The sequence below is a fragment of the Hyla sarda genome, chromosome 1 (genome assembly GCF_029499605.1).
Source record: "Hyla sarda isolate aHylSar1 chromosome 1, aHylSar1.hap1, whole genome shotgun sequence".
Lineage (NCBI taxonomy): Eukaryota > Metazoa > Chordata > Amphibia > Anura > Hylidae > Hyla > Hyla sarda.
In genome coordinates this window covers 259873124-259885413 of record NC_079189.1, presented here as the reverse complement: position 1 = coordinate 259885413, position 12290 = coordinate 259873124, and the positions used below count along the sequence as shown (strand labels likewise).

At 50.1% G+C, this 12290-nt stretch overlaps 3 pseudogenes; all 3 read right to left on the bottom strand.

Moving 5' to 3' along the window:
* Positions 1-2647: 2647 nt before the first annotated feature.
* Positions 2648-2767, bottom strand: LOC130330979 (5S ribosomal RNA; annotated as a pseudogene).
* A 272-nt stretch (positions 2768-3039) lies between these two features.
* LOC130320320 (5S ribosomal RNA) lies at positions 3040-3159 on the bottom strand (annotated as a pseudogene).
* Positions 3160-9840: 6681 nt separating this feature from the next.
* LOC130334981 (5S ribosomal RNA) lies at positions 9841-9960 on the bottom strand (annotated as a pseudogene).
* Between the last annotated feature and the right edge of the window lie 2330 nt (positions 9961-12290).

Sequence of the window (12290 nt, the reverse complement as noted above, 5' to 3'; positions counted from 1 at the left end):
CACCCTGTATACTGTGGATTTAAGCATCAATAAATCCTTTTTGGAATCAGAGCGGAAGGCGGCAACAGAGCAAAATGTCAACGACACCTGGGATTCCCAGCCAGTCTCCCATGCTGGTACTTACCGGGCCCTAAGCTGAGTAGCAGTCTGTGATCTGACGAGAGCAGGCGCGTTCAGCTTAGGACGGCCGTTGACAGCTTCTCGCCCTTTATACTGTGAATTTAAGCATCAATAAATCCTTTTCGGAATCGGAACGGAAGGCGGCAACAGAGCAAAATGTCAACGGCAGACGGGATTCCCAGCCAGTGTCCCATGCAGGTACTTACCGGGCCCTAAGATCTGTACCAGTCTGCGATCTGACGAGAGCAGGCGCGTTCAGCTTAGGATGGCCGTCGACAGCTTCACACCTTGTATACTGTGGATTTAAGCATCAATAAATTATTTTCGGAATCGGAGCGGAAGGCAGCAATAGAGCAAAATGTCAATGGCACCCGGGATTCCCAGCCAGTCTCCCATGCCAGTACTTACCGGGCCCTAAGTTAGGTAGCAGTCTGCAATCTGACGAGAGCAGGCGCGTTCAGCTTAGGATGGCCGTTAACATCTTCACGCCTTGTATATTGTGGATTTAAGCATCAATAAATATTTTTATTATTCGGAGAAGAAGGCGGCAACAGAGCAAAATGTCAACGGCACCTTGGATTGCCAGCCAGTCTCCCATGCCTGTATCTGCCGGGCAGCAGTCTGCGATCTGAGGAGAGCAGGCACGTTCAGGCTTAGAATGGCCGTTGACAGCATCACACCCTGTATATTGTGGATTTAAGCATCAATAAATCCTTTTCTGAATCAGAGCAGAAACAGATTAAAATGTCATTTGCACCCGGGATTCCCAGCCAGTCTCCCATGCTGGTACTTACCAGGCCCTAAGCTGGGTAGCAGTCTGCGATCTGACGAGAGCAGGCGCGTTCAGCTTTGGATGGCCGTTGACAGCTTCACACTTTGTATACTGTGGATTTAAGCATCAATAAATAATTTTCGGAATCGGAGCAGAAACAGAGCAAAATGTCAACTGCACCCGGGATTCCCAGCCAGTCTCCCATGCTGGTACTTACCAGGCCCGAAGCTGGGTAGCAGTCTGCGATCTGACGAGAACAGGCGCATTCAGCTTAGGATGGCCGTAGACATCTTCACACCCTGTATACTGTGGATTTAAGCATCAATAAATCCTTTCCGGATCGGGCGTAAGGCGGCAACAGAGCAAAATGTCAACGACACCTGGGATGCCCAGCCAGTCTCCCATGCTGGCACTTACCGGGCCCTAAACTGGGTAGCAGTCTGCGATCTGACGAGAGCAGGCGCGTTCAGCTTAGGATGGCCGTTGACAGCTTTTCGCCCTTTATACTGTGCATTTAAGCATCAATAAATCCTTTTCGGAATCGGAACGGAAGGCAGCAATAGAGCAAAATGTCAATGGCACCCGGGATTCCCAGCCAGTCTCCCATGCCAGTACTTACCGGGCCCTAAGTTAGGTAGCAGTCTGCAATCTGACGAGAGCAGGCGCGTTCAGCTTAGGATGGCCGTTTACATCTTCACGCCTTGTATATTGTGGATTTAAGCATCAATAAATATTTTTATTATTCGGAGAAGAAGGCGGCAACAGAGCAAAATGTCAACGGCACCTTGGATTGCCAGCCAGTCTCCCATGCCTGTATCTGCCGGGCAGCAGTCTGCGATCTGAGGAGAGCAGGCACGTTCAGGCTTAGAATGGCCGTTGACAGCATCACACCCTGTATATTGTGGATTTAAGCATCAATAAATCCTTTTCTGAATCAGAGCAGAAACAGATTAAAATGTCAACTGCACCCGGGATTCCCAGCCAGTCTCCCATGCTGGTACTTACCAGGCCCTAAGCTGGGTAGCAGTCTGCGATCTGACGAGAGCAGGCGCGTTCAGCTTTGGATGGCCGTTGACAGCTTCACACTTTGTATACTGTGGATTTAAGCATCAATAAATAATTTTCGGAATCGGAGCAGAAACAGAGCAAAATGTCAACTGCACCCGGGATTCCCAGCCAGTCTCCCATGCTGGTACTTACCAGGCCCGAAGCTGGGTAGCAGTCTGCGATCTGACGAGAACAGGCGCATTCAGCTTAGGATGGCCGTAGACATCTTCACACCCTGTATACTGTGGATTTAAGCATCAATAAATCCTTTCCGGATCGGGCGTAAGGCGGCAACAGAGCAAAATGTCAACGACACCTGGGATGCCCAGCCAGTCTCCCATGCTGGCACTTACCGGGCCCTAAACTGGGTAGCAGTCTGCGATCTGACGAGAGCAGGCGCGTTCAGCTTAGGATGGCCGTTGACAGCTTTTCGCCCTTTATACTGTGCATTTAAGCATCAATAAATCCTTTTCGGAATCGGAACGGAAGGCGGCAAAATAGCAAAATGTCAACGGCAGCCGGGATTCCCAGCCAGTCTTCCATGCCGGTACTTACCGGGCCCTAAGATCTGTACCAGTCTGCGATCTGACGAGAGCAGGCACGTTAAGCTTAGGATGGCCGTCGACAGCTTCACACCTTGTATACTGTGGATTTAAGCATCAATTAATTATTTTCGGAATCGGAGCGGAAGGCAGCAATAGAGCAAAATGTCAACGGCACCCGGGATTCCCAGGCAGTCTCCCATGCCAGTACTTACCGGGCCCTAAGCTGGGTAGCAGTGTGCGATCTGACGAGAGCAGGCGCGTTCAGCTTAGGATGGCCATTGACAGCTTCATGCTTTTTATACTGTGCATTTAAGCATCAATAAATCCTTTTCGGAATCAGAGAGGAAGGCGGCAACAGAGCAAAATGTCAATAGCACCTTGGATTGCCAGCCAGTCTCCCATGCCCGTACTTACCGGGCAGCAGTCTGCGATCTGACAAGAACAGGCACATTCAGCTTAGGATAGCCGTAGACGGCTTCACACCCTGTATACTGTGGATTTAAGCATCAATAAATCCTTTTCGGAATCGGAGCGGAAGGCGGCTACAGAGCAAAATGTCAACAACACCTGGGATTCCCAGCCAGTCTCCCATGCTGGTACTTACCGGGCCCTAAGCTGGGTAGCAGTCTGCGATCTGACGAGAGCAGGCGCGTTCAGCTTAGGATGGCCGTTGACAGCTTCATGCCCTTTATACTGTGCATTTAAGCATCAATAAATCCTTTTCCGAATTGGAGCGGAAGGCGGCAACAGAGCAAAATGTCAACTGCACCCGGGATCCCCAGCCAGTCTCCCATGCCGGTACTTACTGGGCCCTAAGCTGGGTAGCAGTCTGCGATCTGACGAGAGCAGGTGCGTTCAGCTTAGGATGGCTGTTGACATCTTTACGCCTTGTATATTGTGGATTTAAGCATCAATAAATATTTTTATTAATCGGAGAAGAAGGCGGCAACAGAGCAAAATGTCAATGGCACCTTGGATTGCCAGCCAGTCTCCCATGCCGGTATCTGCCGGGCAGCAGTCTGCGATCTGAGGAGAGCAGGCACGTTCAGGCTTAGGATGGCCGTTGACAGCTTAACACCCTGTATATTGTGGATTTAAGCATCAATAAATCCTTTTCCGAATCGGAGCGGAAGGCGGCAACAGATTAAACTGTCAACTACACCCGGGATTCCCAGCCAGTCTCCCATGCTGGTACTTACCAGGCCCTAAGCTGGGTAGCAGTCTGCAATCTGACGAGAGCAGGCGCATTCAGCTTAGGATGGCCGTTGACATCTTCACACTTTGTATACTGTGGATTTAAGCATCAATAAATAATTTTCGGAATCGGAGCAGAAACAGAGCAAAATGTCAACTGTACTCGGGATTCCCAGCCAGTCTCCCATGCTGGTACTTACCAGGCCCGAAGCTGGGTAGCAGTCTGCGATCTGACGAGAACAGGCGCATTCAGCTTAGGATGGCCGTAGACATCTTCACACCCTATATACTGTGGATTTAAGCATCAATAAATCCTTTTCGGAATCGGAGCGGAAGGCGGCAACAGAGCAAAATGTCTACGACACCTGGGATTCCCAGCCAGTTTCTCATATTGGTACTTACCGGGCCCTAAGCTGGGTAGCAGTCTGCGATCTGACGAGAGCAGGCACGTTCAGCTTAGGATGGCCGTTGACAGCTTCTCGCCCTTTATACTGTGCATTTAAGCATCAATAAATCCTTTTCGGAATCGGAACGGAAGGCGGCAACAGAGCAAAATGTCAACGGCAGCCGGGATTCCCAGCCAGTGTCCCATGCCGGTACTTACCGGGCCGTAAGATCTGTACCAGTCTGCGATCTGACGAGAGCAGGCGCGTTAAACTTAGGATGGCCGTCGACAGCTTCACACCTTGTATACTGTGGATTTAAGCATCAATAAATTCTTTTCGGAATCGGAGCGGAAGGCAGCAATAGAGCAAAATGTCAACGGCACCCGCGATTCCCAGCCAGTCTCCCATGCCAGTACTTACCGGGCCCCAAGCTGGGTAGCAGTCTGCGATCTGACGAGAGGAGGCGCGTTAAGCTTAGGATGGCCGTTGGCATCTTCATGCCTTGTATACTGTGGATTTAAGCATCAATAAATATTTTTTTTAATCGGAGAGGAAGGCGGCAACAGAGCAAAATGTCAATAGCACCTTGGATTGCCAGCCAGTCTCCCATGCCCGTACTTGCCAGGTAGCAGTCTGCGATCTGACAAGAACAGGCGCATTCAGCTTAGGATAGCCGTAGACGGCTTCACACCCTGTATATTGTGGATTTAAGCATCAATAAATCCTTTTCGGAATCGGAGCAAAATGTCTACAACGCTACAGAGCAAAATGTCAACAACACCTGAGATTCCCAGCCAGTCTCCCATGCTGGTACTTACCGGGCCCTAAGCTGGGTAGCAGTCTGCGATCTGACGAGAGCAGGCACGTTCAGCTTAGGATGGCCGTTGACAGCTTTTCGCCCTTTATACTGTGCATTTAAGCATCAATAAATCCTTTTCGGAACCGGAACCGGAACCGGAAAGGAAGGCGGCAACAGAGCAAAATGTCAACGGCAGCAAGGATTCCCAGCCAGTGTCCCATGCCAATACTTACCGGGCCCCAAGATCTGTACCAGTCTGCGATCTGACGAGAGCAGGCGCGTTCAGCTTAGGATGGCCATTGACAGCTTCATGCTTTTTATACTGTGCATTTAAGCATCAATAAATCCTTTTCGGAATCGGAACGGAAGGCGGCAACAGAGCGAAACTTCAACTGCACCCGGGATTCCCAGCCAGTCTCCCATGCCGGTACTTACTGGGCCCTAAGCTGCGTAGCAGTCTGCGATCTGACGAGAGCAGGCGCGTTCAGCTTAGGATGGCCATTGACAGCTTCATGCTTTTTATACTGTGCATTTAAGCATCAATAAATCCTTTTCCGAATCGGAGCGGAAGGCGGCAACAGATTAAAATGTCAACTGCACCCGGGATTCCCAGCCAGTCTCCCATGCTGGTATTTACCAGGCCCTAAGCTGGGTAGCAGTCTGCGATCTGACGAGAGCAGGAGCGTTCAGCTTAGGATGGCCGTTGACAGCTTCACACTTTGTATACTGTGCATTTAAGCATCAATAAATCCTTTTCGGAATCGGAACGGAAGGTGGCAACAGAGCAAAATGTCAACGGCAGACGGGATTCCCAGCCAGTGTCCCATGCCGGTACTTACCAGGCCCTAAGATCTGTACCAGTCTGCGATCTGACGAAAGCAGGCGCGTTAAGCTTAGGATGGCCGTCGACAGCTTCACACCTTGTATACTGTGGATTTAAGCATCAATAAATTATTTTCGTAATCGGAGCGGAAGGCAGCAATAGAGCAAAATGTCAACCGGGATTCCCAGCCAGTCTCCCATGCCAGTACTTACCGGGCCCTAAGCTGGGTAGCAGTCTGCGATCTGACGAGAGAAGGCGCGTTCAGCTTAGGATGGCCATTGACAGCTTCATGCTTTTTATACTGTGCATTTAAGCATCAATAAATTATTTTCGGAATCGGAGCGGAAGGCAGCAATAGAGCAAATTGTCAACGGCACCCGGGATTCCCAGCCAGTCTCCCATGCCAGTACTTACCGGGCCCTAAGTTGGGTAGCAGTCTGCGATCTTACAAGAGCAGGCGCGTTCAGCTTAGAATGGCCGTTGACAGCTTCACAGCCTTTATACTGTGCATTTAAGCATCAATAAATCATTTTCCGAATCGGAGCGGAAGGCGGCAACAGAGCTAAATGTCAACTGCACCCGGGATTCCCAGCCAGTCTCCCATGTCGGTAATTACTGGGCCCTAAGCTGGGTAGCAGTCTGCGATTTGACGAGAGCAGGCGCGTTCAGCTTAGGATGGCTGTTGACATCTTTATGCCTTGTACATTGTGGATTTAAGCATCAATAAATATTTTTATTAATCGGAGAAGAAGGCGGCAACAGAGCAAAATGTCAATGGCACCTTGGATTGCCAGCCAGTCTCCCATGCCGGTATCTGCCGGGCAGCAGTCTGCGATCTGAGGAGAGCAGGCACGTTCAGGCTTAGGATGGCCGTTGACAGTTTCACACCCTGTATATTGTGGATTTAAGCATCAATAAATCCTTTTCCGAATCGGAGCGGAAGGCGGCAACAGATTAAAATGTCAACTGCACCCGGGATTCACGGCCAGTCTCCCATGTCGGTAATTACTGGGCCCTAAGCTGGGTAGCAGTCTGCGATCTGACGAGAGCAGGCGCGTTCAGCTTAGGATGGCTGTTGACATCTTTATGCCTTGTACATTGTGGATTTAAGCATCAATAAATATTTTTATTAATCGGAGAAGAAGGCGGCAACAGAGCAAAATGTCAATGGCACCTTGGATTGCCAGCCAGTCTCCCATGCCGGTATCTGCCGGGCAGCAGTCTGCGATCTGACGAGAGGAGGCGCGTTAAGCTTAGGATGGCCGTTGGCATCTTCATGCCTTGTATACTGTGGATTTAAGCATCAATAAATATTTTTTTTAATCGGAGAGGAAGGCGGCAACAGAGCAAAATGTCAATAGCACCTTGGATTGCCAGCCAGTCTCCCATGCCCGTACTTGCCAGGTAGCAGTCTGCGATCTGACAAGAACAGGCGCATTCAGCTTAGGATAGCCGTAGACGGCTTCACACCCTGTATATTGTGGATTTAAGCATCATTAAATCCTTTTCGGAATCGGAGCAAAATGTCTACAACGCTACAGAGCAAAATGTCAACAACACCTGAGATTCCCAGCCAGTCTCCCATGCTGGTACTTACCGGGCCCTAAGCTGGGTAGCAGTCTGCGATCTGAAGAGAGCAGGCACGTTCAGCTTAGGATGGCCGTTGACAGCTTCTCGCCCTTTATACTGTGCATTTAAGCATCAATAAATCCTTTTCGGAATCGGAACCAGAACCGGAAAGGAAGGCGGCAACAGAGCAAAATGTCAACGGCAGCAAGGATTCCCAGCCAGTGTCCCATGCCAATACTTACCGGGCCCCAAGATCTGTACCAGTCTGCGATCTGACGAGAGCAGGCGCGTTCAGCTTAGGATGGCCATTGACAGCTTCATGCTTTTTATACTGTGCATTTAAGCATCAATAAATCCTTATCGGAATCGGAACGGAAGGCGGCAACAGAGCGAAACTTCAACTGCACCCGGGATTCCCAGCCAGTCTCCCATGCCGGTACTTACTGGGCCCTAAGCTGCGTAGCAGTCTGCGATCTGACGAGAGCAGGCGCGTTCAGCTTAGGATGGCCATTGACAGCTTCATGCTTTTTATACTGTGCATTTAAGCATCAATAAATCCTTTTCCGAATCGGAGCGGAAGGCGGCAACAGATTAAAATGTCAACTGCACCCGGGATTCCCAGCCAGTCTCCCATGCTGGTATTTACCAGGCCCTAAGCTGGGTAGCAGTCTGCGATCTGACGAGAGCAGGCGCGTTCAGCTTAGGATGGCCGTTGACAGCTTCACACTTTGTATACTGTGCATTTAAGCATCAATAAATCCTTTTCGGAATCGGAACGGAAGGTGGCAACAGAGCAAAATGTCAACGGCAGACGGGATTCCCAGCCAGTGTCCCATGCCGGTACTTACCAGACCCTAAGATCTGTACCAGTCTGCGATCTGACGAAAGCAGGCGCGTTAAGCTTAGGATGGCCGTCGACAGCTTCACACCTTGTATACTGTGGATTTAAGCATCAATAAATTATTTTCGTAATCGGAGCGGAAGGTAGCAATAGAGCAAAATGTCAACCGGGATTCCCAGCCAGTCTCCCATGCCAGTACTTACCGGGCCCTAAGCTGGGTAGCAGTCTGCGATCTGACGAGAGAAGGCGCGTTCAGCTTAGGATGGCCTTTGACAGCTTCATGCTTTTTATACTGTGCATTTAAGCATCAATAAATTATTTTCGGAATCGGAGCGGAAGGCAGCAATAGAGCAAATTGTCAACGGCACCCGGGATTCCCAGCCAGTCTCCCATGCCAGTACTTACCGGGCCCTAAGTTGGGTAGCAGTCTGCGATCTTACAAGAGCAGGCGCGTTCAGCTTAGGATGGCCGTTGACAGCTTCACAGCCTTTATACTGTGCATTTAAGCATCAATAAATCATTTTCCGAATCGGAGCGGAAGGCGGCAACAGAGCTAAATGTCAACTGCACCCGGGATTCCCAGCCAGTCTCCCATGTCGGTAATTACTGGGCCCTAAGCTGGGTAGCAGTCTGCGATCTGACGAGAGCAGGCGCGTTCAGCTTAGGATGGCTGTTGACATCTTTATGCCTTGTACATTGTGGATTTAAGCATCAATAAATATTTTTATTAATCGGAGAAGAAGGCGGCAACAGAGCAAAATGTCAATGGCACCTTGGATTGCCAGCCAGTCTCCCATGCCGGTATCTGCCGGGCAGCAGTCTGCGATCTGAGGAGAGCAGGCACGTTCAGGCTTAGGATGGCCGTTGACAGCTTCACACCCTGTATATTGTGGATTTAAGCATCAATAAATCCTTTTCCGAATCGGAGCGGAAGGCGGCAACAGATTAAAATGTCAACTGCACCCGGGATTCACGGCCAGTCTCCCATGCTGGTACTTACCAGGCCCTAGCAGTCTGCGATCTGACGAGAGCAGGCGCGTTCAGCTTAGGATGGCCGTTGACGGCTTCACACTTTGTATACTGTGGATTTAAGCATCAATAAATAATTTTCGGAATCGGAGCAGAAACAGAGCAAAATGTCAACTGTACTCGGGATTCCCAGCCAGTCTCCCATGCTGGTACTTTCCAGGCCCGAAGCTGGGTAGCAGTCTGCGATCTGACGAGAACAGGCGCATTCAGCTTAGGATGGCCGTAGACATCTTCACACCCTGTATACTGTGGATTTAAGCATCAATGAATCCTTTTCGGAATCGGAACGGAAGGCGGCAACAGAGCAAAATGTCAACTACACCTGGGATTCCCAGCCAGTCTCCCATGCTTTTACTTACCGGGCCCTAAGCTGGGTAGCAGTCTGCGATCTGACGAGAGCAGGCACGTTCAGCTAAGGATGGCCGTTGACAGCTTCTTGCCCTTTATACTGTGCATTTAAGCATCAATAAATCCTTTTCGGAATCGGAACGGAAGGCGGCAACAGAGCAAAATGTCAACGGCAGCGGAGCATTCCTAGCCAGTGTCCCATGCCGGTACTTACCGGGCCCTAAGATCTGTACCAGTCTGCGATCTGACGAGAGCAGGCGCGTTAAGCTTAGGATGGCCGTCGACAGCTTCACACCTTGTATACTGTGGATTTAAGCATCAATAAATTATTTTCGGAATCGGAGCGGAAGGCAGCAATAGAGCAAAATGTCAACGGCACCCGGGATTTCCAGCCAGTCTCCCATGCCAGTACTTACCGGGCCCTAAGCTGGGTAGCAGTCTGCGATCTGACGAGAGCAGGCGCGTTCAGCTTAGGATGGCCGTTGACATCTTCACGCCCTGTATATTGTGGATTTAAGCATCAATAAATATTTTTTTAATCGGAGAGGAAGGCGGCAACAGAGCAAAATGTCAATAGCACCTTGGATTGCCAGCCAGTCTCCCATGCCCGTACTTGCCGGGCAGCAGTCTGCGATCTGACAAGAACAGGCGCATTCAGCTTAGGATAGCCGTAGACGGCTTCACACCCTGTATACTGTGGATTTAAGCATCAATAAATCCTTTTCGGAATCGGAGCAAATGTCTACAGAGCTACAGAGCAAAATGTCAACAACACCTAAGATTCCCAGCCAGTCTCCCATGCTGGTACTTACGGGGCCCTAAGCTGGGTAGCAGTCTACGATCTGACTAGAGCAGGCGCGTTCAGCTTAGGATGGCTGTTGACAGCTTTATGCCCTTTATACTGTGCATTTAAGCATCAATAAATCCTTTTCGGAATCGGAACGGAAGGCGGCAACAGAGCAAAATGTCAACGGCAGCCGGGATTCCCAGCCAGTGTCCCATGCCGGTACTTACCGGGCCCTAAGATCTGTACCAGTCTGCGATCTGACGAGAGCAGGCGCTTTAAGCTTAGGATGGCCGTCGACAGCTTCACACCTTGTATACTGTGGATTTAAGCATCAATAAATTATTTTCGGAATCGGAGCAATAGAGCAAAATGTCAACGGCAACCGGGATTCCCAGCCAGCCTCCCATGCCAGTACTTACCGGGCCCTAAGCTGGGTAGCAGTCTGTGATCTGACAAGAGCAGGCGCGTTCAGCTTAGGATGGCCATTGAAAGCTTCATGCTTTTTATACTGTGCATTTAAGCATCAATAAATCCTTTTCGGAATCGGAACGGAAGGCGGCAACAGAGCAAAATGTCAACTGCACCCGGGATTCCCAGCCAGTCTCCCATGCCGGTACTTACTGGGCCCTAAGCTGGGTAGCAGTCTGCGATCTGACGAGAGCAGGCGCGTTCAGCTTAGGATGGCCATTGACATCTTCACGCCTTGTATATTGTTGATTTAAGCATCAATAAATATTTTTATTAATCGGAGAGGAAGGCGGCAACAGAGCAAAATGTCAATGGCACCTTGGATTGCCAGCCAGTCTCCCATGCCTGTATCTGCCGGGCAGCAGTCTGCGATCTGAGGAGAGCAGGCACGTTCAGGCTTAGGATGGCCATTGACAGCTTCACACGCTGTATATTGTGGATTTAAGAATCAATAAATCCTTTTCCGAATCGGAGCGGAAGGCGGCAACAGATTAAAATGTCAACTGCACCCGGGATTCCCAGCCTGTCTCCCATGCTGGTACTTACCAGGCCCTAAGCTGGGTAGCAGTCTGCGATCTGACGAGAGCAGGCGCGTTCAGCTTAGAATGGCCGTTGACAGCTTCACACTTTGTATACTGTGGATTTAAGCATCAATAAATAATTTTCGGAATCGGAGCAGAAACAGAGTAAAATATCAACTGCAGCCGGGATTCCCAGCCAGTCTCCCATGCTGGTACTTACCAGGCCCTAAGCTGGGTAGCAGTCTGCGATCTGACGAGAGCAGGCGTGTTAAGCTTAGGATGGCCGTTGACAGCTTCACACTTTGTATACTGTGGATTTAAGCATCAATAAATAATTTTCGGAATCGGAGCAGAAACAGAGCAAAATGTCAACTGCACCCGGGATTCCCAGCCAGTCTCCCATGTCGGTATTTACTGGGCCCTAATCTGGGTAGCAGTCTGCGATCTGACGAGAGCAGGCGCGTTCAGCTTAGGATGGCTGTTGACATCTTTACGCCTTGTATATTGTGGATTTAAGCATCAATAAATATTTTTATTAATCGGAGAAGAAGGCGGCAACAGAGCAAAATGTCAATGGCACCTTGGATTGCCTGCCAGTCTCCCATGCCGGTATCTGCCGGGCAGCAGTCTGCGATCTGAGGAGAGCAGGCACGTTCAGGCTTAGGATGGCCGTTGACAGCTTCACACCCTGTATATTGTGGATTTAAGCATCAATAAATCCTTTTCCGAATCGGAGCGGAAGGCGGCAACAGATTAAAATGTCAACTGCACCCGGGATTCCCAGCCAGTCTCCCATGCTGGTACTTACCAGGCCCTAAGCTGGGTAGCAGTCTGCGAACTGACGAGAGCAGGCGCGTTCAGCTTATGATGGCCGTTGACAGCTTCACACTTTGTATACTGTGGATTTAAGCATCAATAAATAATTTTCGGAATCGGAGCAGAAACAGAGCAAAATGTCAACTGCACTTGGGATTCCCAGCCAGTTTCCCATGCTGGTACCTACTGGGCCCGAAGCAGGGTAGCAGTCTGCGATCTGACAAG